At 35.7% G+C, this 13,654-nt stretch overlaps 1 long non-coding RNA gene across 1 annotated transcript in view; it reads right to left on the bottom strand.

The window, feature by feature from the left end:
• The window catches only part of LOC116538075, a 15,389-nt gene extending 2,100 nt beyond the window's left edge, over positions 1-13,289 (bottom strand). The window contains exons 1-2 of the long non-coding RNA XR_004263493.1: positions 13,278-13,289; positions 9,265-9,268 (exon numbers count right to left, since the gene is read on the bottom strand). This is a non-coding gene — a long non-coding RNA (uncharacterized LOC116538075). The remainder of the gene's footprint in view (positions 1-9,264; positions 9,269-13,277) is intronic.
• Positions 13,290-13,654: the final 365 nt, after the last annotated feature.

Below are 13,654 nucleotides of genomic sequence, written 5' to 3'. Positions count from 1 at the left end.
TTTTTTTTTTTTTTTTTTTTTTTTTTTGAAATGGAGTCTTGCTCTGTCACCAGGCTGGAGTGCAGTGGCGTGATCTCCGCTCACTGCAACCTCCACCTCCTGGGTTCAAGCAATTCTTCTGCCTCAGCCTCCCAAGCAGCTGGGACTACAGGTATGTGCCACCACGCTCAGCTAATTTTTGTATTTTTAGTAGAGACACATTGTTGGCCAGGATGATCTCGATGTCTTGACCTTCTCATTCACCCAACTCAGCCTTCCAAAGTACTGGGATTATAGCCATGAGCCACCACAGCTGGCCTTCTAATCTATTTTCTTTACAATATCTATAAGATATGTTATGATAACCTATTTTTCCTCTATTTTTTGTGTTTTTCTTGATTCCTACTTTTTAAGTTAAATTTTTTCAAGAAGTTATATTTGATTATGTTATTACTCTCTTTTTCAATTTTCTATGTAAATAATTTTCTGTTATCTCATTCTACTGATTTGAATTTAAGATAGTATGTTTTTAAATCCTTAGATAAATGTTAATTAATTATCTAAAGTATTCCTTCAAGGCTATGCATTTTCCTTAAGCATAAACTTAGCTACATACCAGCAGTAAGTTTATACTATTATCATTTAATTTAAAATACTCATTTTAATTCCTTCATTAACTACTGTATTATGTATGAGTCTATTCCTTAATTTCTAAATATTAAATAATTTACGAGTTGTATTTTCATTGCTGATTTCTACTTCATTTTGCACTGTTGTCAAAGAGCATACTGTATTTGGGTCCAATCCTTTGAAATTTTCTGCAACTTGATTTATTGCCCAGCATAGATTCAGTATGGAAAATGTTTTATGACTTCAAAACAAATTTTATTGTAATATTTTGGGGTGAAGTGCTATATATGTCAATAAAATTAGGGTATTATTCAATTTATTCTAATTTTCTATGTCTCTATTTTTATTTTTGCAAATGGTTACAAAAATAAGGATGTTAAAACTCCGATTCTCATTATGGCTTTCTCTATTTCTAAATGTTTTGTCATTTTTGCTTGAATATGATACCATATCACTAGTGCATATAAGTGTAGAACATATTATACTGTCTAGCGTACTTCTCATTTATTATAAAATGTCCCTATTTCTTTCTGATATTTTTCTTTTTATAGTCTAATTTGTATAAATTATTATAGCTACATTAGGTTTATTTTTATTGGAGTTTGCAATGAAAGTCTTTTTTGAATTTTCTTTTTCTTTTAACTGTTCTTTATCTCAAATTTAGGAAGGGTCACTTCTAAGCAGCATTAAGTGTACTATTTTGTTTTTCTTTTTTTTTTTTTTTTGTAATCGAGTGTCACTGTGTTGCCCAGGCTGAAGTGCAGTAGCACGATTTTGGCCCACTGCAACTTCTGCCTCCCAGGTTGAAGCAATTCTCCTGCCTCAGCCACCCAAGTAGCTGGGATTACAGATGCGCGCCACCATGCCAAACTAATTATTGTATTTTTAGTAGAGACGAAGTTTCACCATTTTGACCAGGCTGTTCTTGAACTCCTGACCTCAAGTGATCCACCCACGTTGGCCTCCCAAAGTGTTGGGATTACAGGCGTGAGCCAACTCACCCGGGCTGTATGCTTTTTTAAATAATTATTAACCCAGTAATGCAGTCTTCACTACTTAACTGATGCATTGAGTTCCCTTTAATGAGATTATTGGTATATTTAGGTTTAAGCTCATCATTAACATTTTATTTTGTGTTGGTTCTAGTTGCTTTTTTTTGTATTGACTTTTTTTTTTTTTAAGTCGGCTTCTTTTGTATTTACCAAGCATTTTCTATTTGTTTAAGTATAGACTCTTTTATGGCACTTGCCATAATTGTACTTTACACATAAATCTTTGACTTATATCCAGCATAAGTTGATGCTTTTTCATTTTTTGATCACTACGACTAGTTTTCTAGGCCACCAAAAGGACATAGAAATGAACAAAATGAACTGTAGTTTATTCGATGATTCATTCACATAATCGTATTTTCTGTAATACTTGACAGTAGTATTTTATATATTTTGGAGTAGCATTAAATCATTAGAGAATAAAGGCATGCAAACACAAAGCAGGAAAAAAAAATGAAGCAAGGGAGTGTCTGTCCCAATTTCAGTCTATTTAAGTACGTATCAAGCTGGAAAATAATTCAGTATAACCCTCCGCTAAAGAATAATGCGTAGACACAGTTAACCCGGAAAGACACGAAATGACAAGCTGCTTCTAGTTAGTCTTCTAGACTTTCAAAAAGTGACACATTCTGTGTGATTGTTTTTCAGCTATGTAGATCCAGAATGCCATTTATTCTTCGTATGCCTCATGAATTTTGTTTTAAGGTCAATTGAGAGGGTTCTTTTGCAGTTTTATCCTTTCCCAGTTTTGCTGTGTTCTTTTGTTTTTTCAATTCTTTGTTATTATTTTCATTGCCCAAAATTGAGGTTGTTTCCATCATTATTTTTCTTAGGTCGCTGTTGGATTTAGAAACATTCCAGATAATTATGTTGAGTAATCGTTTTCAAGACTGAATCAGTTGTATTGATTTTCTCATTGTACACAGATTCCCTCTAAGCAATGCATCTGAGGAAGTCCATTTAATGGATCTTCCTGCTTCCCACTTACAATTTCAAAAGTATTGGGGGATATGAGTAGGAATGGGGCATTTATAAATATTTTCCTTTTTTTCCAGTTTTATCAAGCTGGGTAATATTTTTATGTAAAAACATTTTTAAAAAAATATATAAAATTTTAAGTTATTAATTATTAAAAGATACAGAAGTACATGGCATTCAGTGAAGTTTTAACTGTATTCTTGCCTAAGAGTAACTTACCCATTTTGTTCAAACTCAGAAGAGCTGGGGTTACAGTACACCTTACATGAATACGTTAAAAGGACATACTGAGAATGAAACTCATATGTGTGTTTATTGATTAACATAAATACCTGTTGAAATTATAAGTATCCAAAGATAAATAAGACAGTGTTCCAGTTAATGAAGTTCTCATTGTATCCGAGAAGACAGTTTAAACAATTAATTATAATAAGTCAAAAGTTCTCTAATTTTACACAAATAGGTGGCAGCTGTGAGAAAGGACACCTTACTGCTTGACTCCTCACTGATGGCATAGGCTATGAGATGCCTTAATTACTGATTGTAGATTAAAGCTTTGACAGCTATGATCTTAGCACACCTTAATCCTGCTGGTAGTATTCTTTTCCCCCTCAGAATATTTTTTTTACATAATGCTTTCAATTGGCTCAATGGTTTACTCTTTTAAAGAACTTTTATGGCTGTTTGCAATCTTAAAATAAGTTGCATCTCATGTCTTCCTTGCTCTCTCTGCATTGGAGTTTCTCAGTCCCTTTATGTCCTGCAGACACAGCACATGCATTCTAATATCCCAGCTCTAGCTCGAGCCATTTTGTTCTTCGAATCTTCCTTTTTACAACCCCTTGTATACATATTCAGCTTTCCTCAAGCCCCATTCTAACCACAAGCCAACTCATATAACCAGAGTGTCACCTCTTAGGTTCAATTCCACTTTGTGAGTCACTCCAAGATTCAGAGGCCGGTAAAACACACTGTAGTACTTACGTATGGTGATATGTTCTCTGACATCTTTTGTTGTATTAAAAAGAATGTCTTCCCATTCGCTTAGGGACATCAAGGGCGGAGAGCCATTTATGTGCCCATGCATTGCCTTGAGAACCAACATCTTAAGACAATCCATGTGTATTTTTAAGCAAATGATATCTAAGAAAATCAGACTCTTCAGTTTACAGCTGTTCGTATACTTTAACCCTCTTGTGTGAACAAATATTAGAGTTAGCATTTATGAAAGCTTACATTAGGTATAGAATTCTTCAAAAGTGTACACAGATAATAACGTTTTAAATAGTGGTAAGGTATATTACATTTTTAATATATTACTAAAGTGCTTCTAAGATATATATGCTGAATTTTTAAAAGTATCATGTATGCAGCAAATTACATGACATTAGCTCACCTAACTGCTTATAATTACAACTATTTCTCCCAAAAGAAAAAATATGTCAGAATTTTATTTTTACTATAAATGAAATTAAATGTGAAAATTAAATTAACATGCACTCTTTGTAAATAGAAATATTACATTCATTTAAAATCTAATGGTGAATCTTTCAACTAGTAGGAGTTAAATTCAAATATAGATTTTAATGAGGTTTTTTTGATATGAAATTAAATTACAGACAAAATATAATCCATGAACTTCTCTAAATTTTTTCAACTAAGCTTTTTGGGAAATTAGGAAATTTTTGGTTAAAAAAACAATTTTGAGGACATTTCTAAAGTATTAATATTTACAGTTCTAATCTCTAAATCTATATTTTAAAATTCTATTAGTATTACTGACCCAATCATTCACATACCCAAAATGTGATATGATGCGTTCAGGTTTTCATGTGCCATACCCTAGGTGGAAAATGGGCTCAAATGCTTTTATCTCGTGTACAACTTAAAATTAACTGGAAGAAGCTCTTTTGTAATGTGATTCAAATCATTTACTTAATTAATATACCTTTTCTTCTTTCTGACTTTTCATCAAAGTCACATTTAAACTCCCATCGCTCCAACCCTCTCACAGGACCGTGTAATCCTATAATATTTTATCTTCATGTCACCAGTACACAGGGAGTGTGAGGGAAAAGAGAGGACCACAAGTTGGCAGTAGTGTGCACAAGCTTTTTGAGAGCTGTTTTGACAGATTTGCACAGTGGAGGTCCCTCTGGGAAGGACCCTATCCAGAGGCTACATTGTGGGTGGCTCAGTTAGCACCAACCCTAAGGAGAGCGAGGCAGCTCCTGGAGGAGAGGAGGACTGGAGAGGGCTCGGTGTCTAGATGATGTACCTCAGCACCACCGAAAAGAGTCTTGATTAGAGAGGGCTGAAGCACAGCAGTGGCTTGAGGTCCTTACAGCAAAAGGATTTACCGCATCCATGCCTGTAAGTTGGGTGTAGTTTTGTGAGGAATACAAAGTAGGCAGGTTCTAAGTGGCTAAATATCTGCTTCTTTGGGCTATGTTTAAAACAATGGATGTGTAAATTTAAGTTTGGCGTCCACAGGCTTTAGAATGGGTGTTCACCTATTATGAGGAAGTAAACAACCCAGATGCCAATACGCAGAGGGAAACTCTGGCTCACTTACAGGACTCAGTGCCCAGCACGATGTGTGGGACACAGAGGGACCACTTACGAATCTGCCAAAAACACACAGTAAAATTGTTTTGCACGATCAAATAACTGTTTAAGTCTCTGGTAACCATCCAATTTGATTCAACTAATAGACGGTAAAAGAAAGCAGCCTGAAGCTCTTAGACTCTGTTTTCGATGAACTTACTGTTATCAAAAAATATCTAATGTACCTGAACTTCTTGGAAAAGTAACACATATTTAGGATAAAATACATCAAAAGGTATTAATTATTATGCTAATTTTTAGGAGTCTGCTATAAGACATTATTTAATATTTGTTTAGAAATAGATGTATCTGCAGCCTTTTGGTGGTCAGTGTGTATCTCAGATTCCTTTCCATTTGCATGAGATTTCTATGTGCCCATAGGCTTGTGATTTCAAAATTAAAGAAATTAGCCTCAAAAGTGTACTGAAATCTTGTCAACTTATAGTAGCATCCCTGGATTTTCTCTATTCTACTTATGCCACTCCTTAGATGCAAATATCCTCATCACATTGATCCTCATGAATGCTCCAGTGGAGCAGAACTGTATGCACAGGAAATAAACACCTTTCACATTGATATTCAGAAACCATGGGTTTATTTCTCTTTATTTAGCAGGACTGCAATTTTTTATGTAAGGGGTACATATTTACTCCACATTGTATTTTTAAAAATCATAGATTTATCTATATATCCAGTTTCACTTATGCACTTGTTTCTAACACAATAGAGCTCACTCAATCCTCATATATCCTATAAAAATAAATTGCATCTTCATAGTCCTTAGTGTAGAGCTGTTATTACTAGAGGTGGTTCAGTGCTTGGTGGGGTAACTGGTGAAGTAATTGGAAAGAGAAGGAGTAGGAATCTGAATGGCAATGTTGAGAATGAAAATCAAGCCATGCTGAAACGTTTGGTAAAACTGCTAGCTACGATAAAGGCCAAAGCAGCCCCTTGGCTTCCAAGCTTTTGCCTTTAGGAAAGATATTAGAAAACTGTAGAACATGATGAATATGGGCTACTCTTTGAAGTGTTCAGCAAGGAACTGAAATAAAATTAAATGTAGGCAAATATTAGCAAGATTGCAAACTTCAGCCTGGGAAACTCTTTAATAGACCTGTATTCCATTCCATCTCTCTTTTCAATGTAAAGTATTTAAGGGCCCAGAAATTCTGGGTCTCCTAGGGTTAGAAAAACTAATTACTTCTATACATCAAACAATAGGAGATAAGTTTATCAGATTTCTTCTCCACAGCCTTGCACTATGAATCTAAATAAGATCATAGGAGTTAGCCCCAAGCACAGAGGAAAGTTCCCTTTTCTCCTCCAAGTCTACTCTATACCTTCTCCCCGCTTCCCTGTGCCCTGGAAAACTTACCCCTACACGGGGCACCATCACAATTTCTTCTCCCTTTGCTACTATTTGACCAATGGGGAAGAAGCAGAGGACTTTAGGGCAGAATAAAGAGATCAAGGTGTTAAATAGTTGCTGTATTATTTTTCCTGTTGGGCAACGTCTTCCCAAGAGATACAACTCTCACTAGTTCTGGTAGAAGTTCCCTTGTCGACCTGTAGGTCTCAAAGAGTCACATTCTGCTATCCTGAATCACTGGATACTTCATCTCCTTCCTACCCACATCTCTATAAAGTCCCTTAGGATCTTTTCCATTACCATACTGAGTTTGCCATCAGTTTCCAGCTGTAACCTTGAAACCAAGCAGTCCTTATAGACAGCCTGCAGGTGTCTTCCATGAAGTTGAGGGTAAGGGCATTGGCCAATCTTGTGGGGCAGTGCAGGAGCTCAGGTCACAGGCTGAAATATATAAACAAAATCATTGTTCCTTCTCTTTTCATTTTTCTTTCCTGATTTCTTTTGTATTATTTGAATGCTTTTTAAAATTTCCATTTTGTTTTATGTATTATCTTTTTAACTACAACTTCTTGTATTTTTTTTTGTAGTCACTCTAGGGGTCAATATGCATTCTTACTTTTCACAGAACTTAGAGTTAATATTTTATCATACACAAAATGTAATTTTTCCCACACATAAAGTAGAAAAATCTCAGAAGTAAATGTTTCCTACTCCTGGCTCTGTTCTTTAAACTAGAATCATTATACACACACACACACAGACAGACATATACACACACACACTCATATATACACACACATATATACATATATAAAATAAATTCACATGTGCCATTATCCCATGATTTAGTGTTAGAATGTTTAATTATTTGTATATTAAATTAAGAGAGAAAATTTTCTTATATAGCTCCTTTTCTAGTCACTATTTTCAGGGCTCTTCAATTCAGCCTCAAGATCACAGTCCAACTTACGTTCTTTCCCTTCAGCCAGAAGGGCAATGTTTAGCGTTTCTTACATTGAGCGGCTGCTCACAAGCCATTTATCTTGTTTTTTATTGACTGAAAAGGCTTCATTTTGCCTTCATCCTTGAATAATGTTTTCTATGGCAATAGAATTCTATGTTTGAAGCTCTCATTCTGTATTTCTTTTAGGACTTTAATGTTATGGTCTGTTGTTTCTGATGAAAACCCAGCAGTCGCTGATACTGCTCCACCTCTGTGGAACATGTTCCTGTCTCTGTGGCATTCACAATGTTCTTGTTATATTTAGTTTTCAGCAGTTTAACCATGACATTGCTTCAGTCACATTTTCTTTCTATTCATCCTGCTTATAACTTATCTTCTTGAACCTGAAAATTTATATTATCTTCAAATTTTGGTAATACCTAATTATCATTTCTTCAGTACTATCTCTTTTTTTGAGACAGGGTTTTTCTCTATTGCTCAGACTGGGATGCAGTGGCACGATCTTGGCTCACTGTAACCTCTGCCTCCTGGGCCCAAGGGATCCTACCACCGCAGCCTCCAAGTAGGTGGAACCACAGATTCCATAATTTTAGGTCCCCTTTTCATTTTCCTCCCCCTCAGGGGTGCCAAGTCTTATGTCAGCCCTTTAGCTGTTGCAGAGTTCCGTGCAGTTCTGTTCATATCTTACCATCATTTTTTCTCTGTATTTTTCAAGTTATATATTTTCATTAAGCTACTGTCAAATGTATCAACTCTTCTTCCATGTCCGTTTTGCTATTAAGTGCATATTTTATTGTTTAATGGAAATTAATTTTTATGCTAGAATTTTCACTTTGGTGTTTCTGTAAACAGTTTATATTTCACTCTGAAAGTTTCTATTTTTTTCATTCTTTATGAGCATATTTTTCTTTACATTTATGATTATATTAATAACTGCTTTAGAATCACTTTTCTGCTTGTTACAATATCTGCACCTTCCATGGGGTTGGTCCCAATATGTCTTAAATTGTCCTTTTTTCTTATTTTGTGTAATTTTGGATTGTAGTTTTCATACCAAGAATGATGTGTTACAAAGACTTTAATTCTATCGTGTTTCTGAAGAGTACCAATATTTTATTTTAACTCAGTTAACTTGATGAAAATCAGACAACACATTCTCAATCTTCTCCCCACAGATGAAATATTCCATGATGAGGCAAACATAGGATAACTATGATTGGCATTTTATTCAAAGGGGAAGTGAAATGGGATTTCACATATATCTTGGTTCCAAATCTCACTTTTAATTACTTGCTCTACAGCTTCAGAGAAAAATGACTCACCAGTTTTAAACCTGCTAGCCATCCTGTAAAGCAGGTGTTAACATTGCCATCTGATTTGGGCAAATAAGGTTCATAGTGGCCAACTGTGTAAAGCACCAGGCACATGACACTTCATCTGACTCCTGTTTCTCCATGCTTTGCTTTCTCTGGCCTTTTGTACCCTGCGCTGTGTCTCTGCCGGGCCTGGTCCAAGTCACCGCCTCACTTGGTCTCTTTGCCTCCTTCAGTTGGCCTTGATCAGTGAGAAGTAATGGCAGGAGGCCTGAGGGTCGATGAAAGGAGAGTTTGGGGAACTCGTTACCACTCCCTTCCCTAGGATACTGCCTTCATTCTGAGTACTTCTCTTCCAGGGTTCCAGATGACCTGGCTCCCTAGGACAACTGTTCAGTTGGTGCTTCCAACACAGAGGTATTCTACAGGTGTCTTCCCAGTCCTGTGGTCCATGCGGGCCGAAACATTCCAGAATCACTTCCCTCATCCTGCCTGCCTCTGAAAATAGCTTCTCCATTAAGTTGTCACTACAGTTATAATTGAGGATAACATGTTTCCTATCAAGAGACTAGACAGAACTCTTCTTTCTCCCTTTTCTTTCTCTATTTAAAAAGATCTTCCCAATGTTTACAGTCATGTGACACTTAACTACTAGGATATATTCTGAGAAATGCACCATGAAGCGAAGTCATCATTGTATGAGCCACATAGAGTGTACTTACCAAACCTAGATAGAACAGATTACTACACACCCAGGATATATAGTGTAGCCAATTGCTTCTAGGCTACAAACCTAGGCAGCAGATTGTAGTCAATTATAACACAACTGTAAATGTTTGTGTTTCTAAACACATCTAAGCACAGAAAAGGTACAGGAAAATAATATAAAATTATAGGACGACTATGATACATACAGTCTGTAGTTAACCAAAACATAATTATACAGGATTGTGCAGTGCATGACTGTACACACACACACATACGTAAACCGACAAAGAAGAATTAAACATACATAACTATTTTCCATTATTGATTAATATAAATGCATTTTAAGTCTTCAAAAATAATGAGGGGCAATTATGGAGCAGACTGAGGATAGAAGCTGTTTTATTCAGTCTTGAGATCAGCCTCAGTTATAACAATGTCATAATTGTTTCCTCATATTTTGTTATTTTTCTGATGTTAAACTATCCTGTAGATGCTAGGGCAATGGGTGCCAAACACATCTTGGCATAGATGAATAGTTTTAAGGGCCTAAAAATATAAAAGTGAAAGAATTATTGCAGATATCTCAAGTGAGGCAACCAGCATCCATCTGCTCTTAAAAGGAAGGACTTCTCTTTTAAGGAGAAAGCATGTGTTCCACCATTCCCCGATGATGCTTGTAGTTCTCGAATCACTTTGATGAACTTGATGCCACAAATAGTCATTTGCATATTATGAATTCCTTTGGCAGCTGGTGGGTGGAATTTTGATGGGCCACCAGTGCTCACTAAGGTACGTTATTCAGAACACGCAGAGAAGTGCCTTAATCTGAAGGAGTGCTGTGCGGTTAACAGCTGCAGCCAACTTCTGCTGTGTTCATCACTGGCTACCTGTAAATAAGTGATAAATAAAGGAGAGCAAAAAAGAGGATTTTCATTCATAAGCTGGTTTTCCAGTCATAAGTGCTATTTCTCACAGTCACTTTCCTATTTCTTAATCTGTTTGGATTATAATTCAGGCAGTGTTGACTTGAGCAACTTCTTCAATCTCCTTGAGCCACAGTTTCACTCTCTGTAGCTTTATTAAGTTGAGAAGTGTGGTAAATAAAAGACAATTTGCAAAAGAAAAACTCATTTTCCTTACTTCATACACATTCTTTGGGGGGTGCTAACTTTTATCTCTAGGGGTTACTGTAAGGGTTAAATGACATGACAAGTATAAAACAAGTAGTAGACACAAAAATATGTTGGTTTACATCTACCGATTTAGTTAATGAGTTAGCTAAATTGTGCTGGGTCATAGCTTTGGAGCTGGAGAGAAGAATTTAAACATATAGATGTTGTGTATTTATATGTTTACATAGATGTGTATATACAAACATGGAACAGAATTTTAGGTGAATTCTTTAATGTTTTTTTTCCCTCTGGTGTTTTACTAAGACCTCATATTAAAAACAAGAACTTAAACACTCATTTTCTACAGAAACTACAAGCTGGACAACAACTCCCTGAAGGAACGCTAAGAGGTAGCAGAACTGGTCTTTATTCCTATCGCTTCCCCCAAGTATAAGAAGAGGTTAATGGAAGGAGAGTGAAAGTAACACAATCCTTTGGGTTATGCCCTATTTTTTGTAAATGATGCACCTTGCATCTGCCCTACAAACTCTGAGGCAAAGAGACTCCTTAGTAGAGATTAGATGCACATTCAGGATGTGATGGGAATCTTCACAGGCAGCTGCAGACAGACAGTCACTGCACAACCTAGGCCTGCTTATTTATTAGCAACTGTGAGAGCTTTTGGATGAGGTGGGCATAATTTCCTCAACTATACGAGGGTATTTGCACCAAAAGGCTGGATAACAGAAGATATGAGGCTGCCAGCAAGGCCAAAAATGGCTCCTAGTAGTGAGTCTGGGAAAAGATTAGGACAATGCTTATCTCAGCTCTGCCGGGCCCTGACATGGCCCCACGTGGTTCCATGCAACTCCACGTGGCATGGAAGGAGACTTTAATCATCCTAGATGGGTTCTGCTTGAGGACACATGGTATTATGAGATGATGCAGATACTGCAGGTCCCTCTAGGAAGTCCTACGTCAGTCAGAACCCACACAGCAGAGTTTGGGTGCATACAGTTAGAACTGTTATTTCTGCAGGCATCTCTGAGGGGCTGCTCAGTGGCTGACACTACCAGGCAGGGTAAGGCTGAATATTAACCCAAGGAAATAATGTGTATCTAGTGGCTACTCAGATAATCTTGGAATATTGCTTAATTTCTGGTTTCAGTTTTCAGAGGTATAAAGTATTTTTTTAAGTATTATCTTCTTTATATGCTCCTGATGAGTTTACAAAGAGTCTAGGACTTAGTAGGCACTATGAAGATATTCTATGTAAGTCCAGAGCTAAGGATGTATAAGCCAAGTATTTGATTCTCTGAGCAAAGAAATTTGCATCATTACTTAATTCAAAAAACTCTAGAAGTTATTAGAGTGGCAAAATAATTTGCCCTAGTCACAAAGTTAGTAAAATTAAAGCATGATCTAAACCCAAATATAATTTGTAATCATTTCCTGGAACTGGGCTCCACAGCAAGGGGTGCTTAATCACTGAAATAATACCAAGTACAACATTCAGCTAATGGGAATAAGAGTATTTTTTGCATATACTCTCAGTCACTAATAATTGGAAATGTTGGCTACTTGTACTTTATGTGTGCATTCTAGGGTATGAGCCTGCTGAAGGATTTTGAGTACATAGCTGTTTTGGAGAATATGCTGATTAAATCTCTGCACTTTACTTGCAATAAATTTTTCCCTGTCACTGAGACTTATGTGATCATAAAGTAAGAGCAATCAAATGAGAGAAGAACTTTGCCCAGGATCCTAAATGTACAATTCCAAGAAACCATGCACAACTTAAATAATTGAATAAGGAACCTCCAATGACTTTGGTACAGACATTTTTATTGCTAGAAAAATCTATTAACACTGTTCAACTCCCACTTAGAGAATTGAAAAGTTAAGGAAACCACTGCCTTTATTTGATTATTAAATTTAGATATCACAAACTAAGCTAAGAAATGAAGTGTTTGTCTATTACATGTCTTGAAAATGGATGCAGCATTTTTAAATAGTTATTTTGCATCAGGCAAAGTAATAGGTCATTCATGCATTATTTTGTAATGTAAACATCTCAGAAACCCTTTGGTGTTAGCAATACCTTCATTTTGCAAATGAAAAAATCTTGAGGATAGAAAGTTACCCAATATCACAAGCCTCGACATGAATATTATGACATGTTTTAAAAATTTCTTTGATAAATTGGTCATTATTTGTGAAAGCCAGAAGACACTCTTTAAGTAGATTTTTGACATATGTTAGATAATTCTCAATTTTACGTACCTAAGTGAGAGAATGATCCAATTATGATTAAACTCAGACCTATGAATAGACATGTAGATGGTTGAATATATATTAAAATTTGAGTCAGATAGAAAATAGCCAAAAATACCAGTCCATTCTTTAAGTTTAGTTCAGCACAAATGTTGAGTATCTAGCATATGGTATAATTTATTCATTTATTATCCTATTAACAAAACTTAACATGTACCTACTATATGTGAAAATAAATTATACAATAGCAGAGATGCCGTAATACATAGTTTCATTATCCAAAACTGACACATGATTAAAACATATACAAAGTAATACACAGAAAATGATCCACAAATGAACAAGGATAGGAGTGGGAAAAGAAAAAAAACAACTGATAGAAGTTAAAATCCCCAAAGTTATAATAACAAAATTCAAAATCATTTTCTAAAATAAAAGCAAAAATAAAATAACACAAATGGTATACTATAACTACTGAACCTGTAAAGGAAAAGTCTAGATAATGCCAAGTGTGGAATAGGATCTGCGCATAGTGAGCTCTCACATATGACCTTTGAGAGTATACTGAGGACTATTCTGCACTTTTCAGATGATTTTCTTTTTACTTCTACACCCCAAAAAACTTTTCACAGAGATCCATGAGAACACTACCAGCATGTCCAGGAAAG

Source organism: Sapajus apella, unplaced genomic scaffold (assembly GCF_009761245.1).
Source record: "Sapajus apella isolate SASKATOON/1434 unplaced genomic scaffold, GSC_monkey_1.0 scaffold116, whole genome shotgun sequence".
Lineage (NCBI taxonomy): Eukaryota > Metazoa > Chordata > Mammalia > Primates > Cebidae > Sapajus > Sapajus apella.
This window is presented reverse-complemented; position numbering and strand designations above follow the sequence as displayed.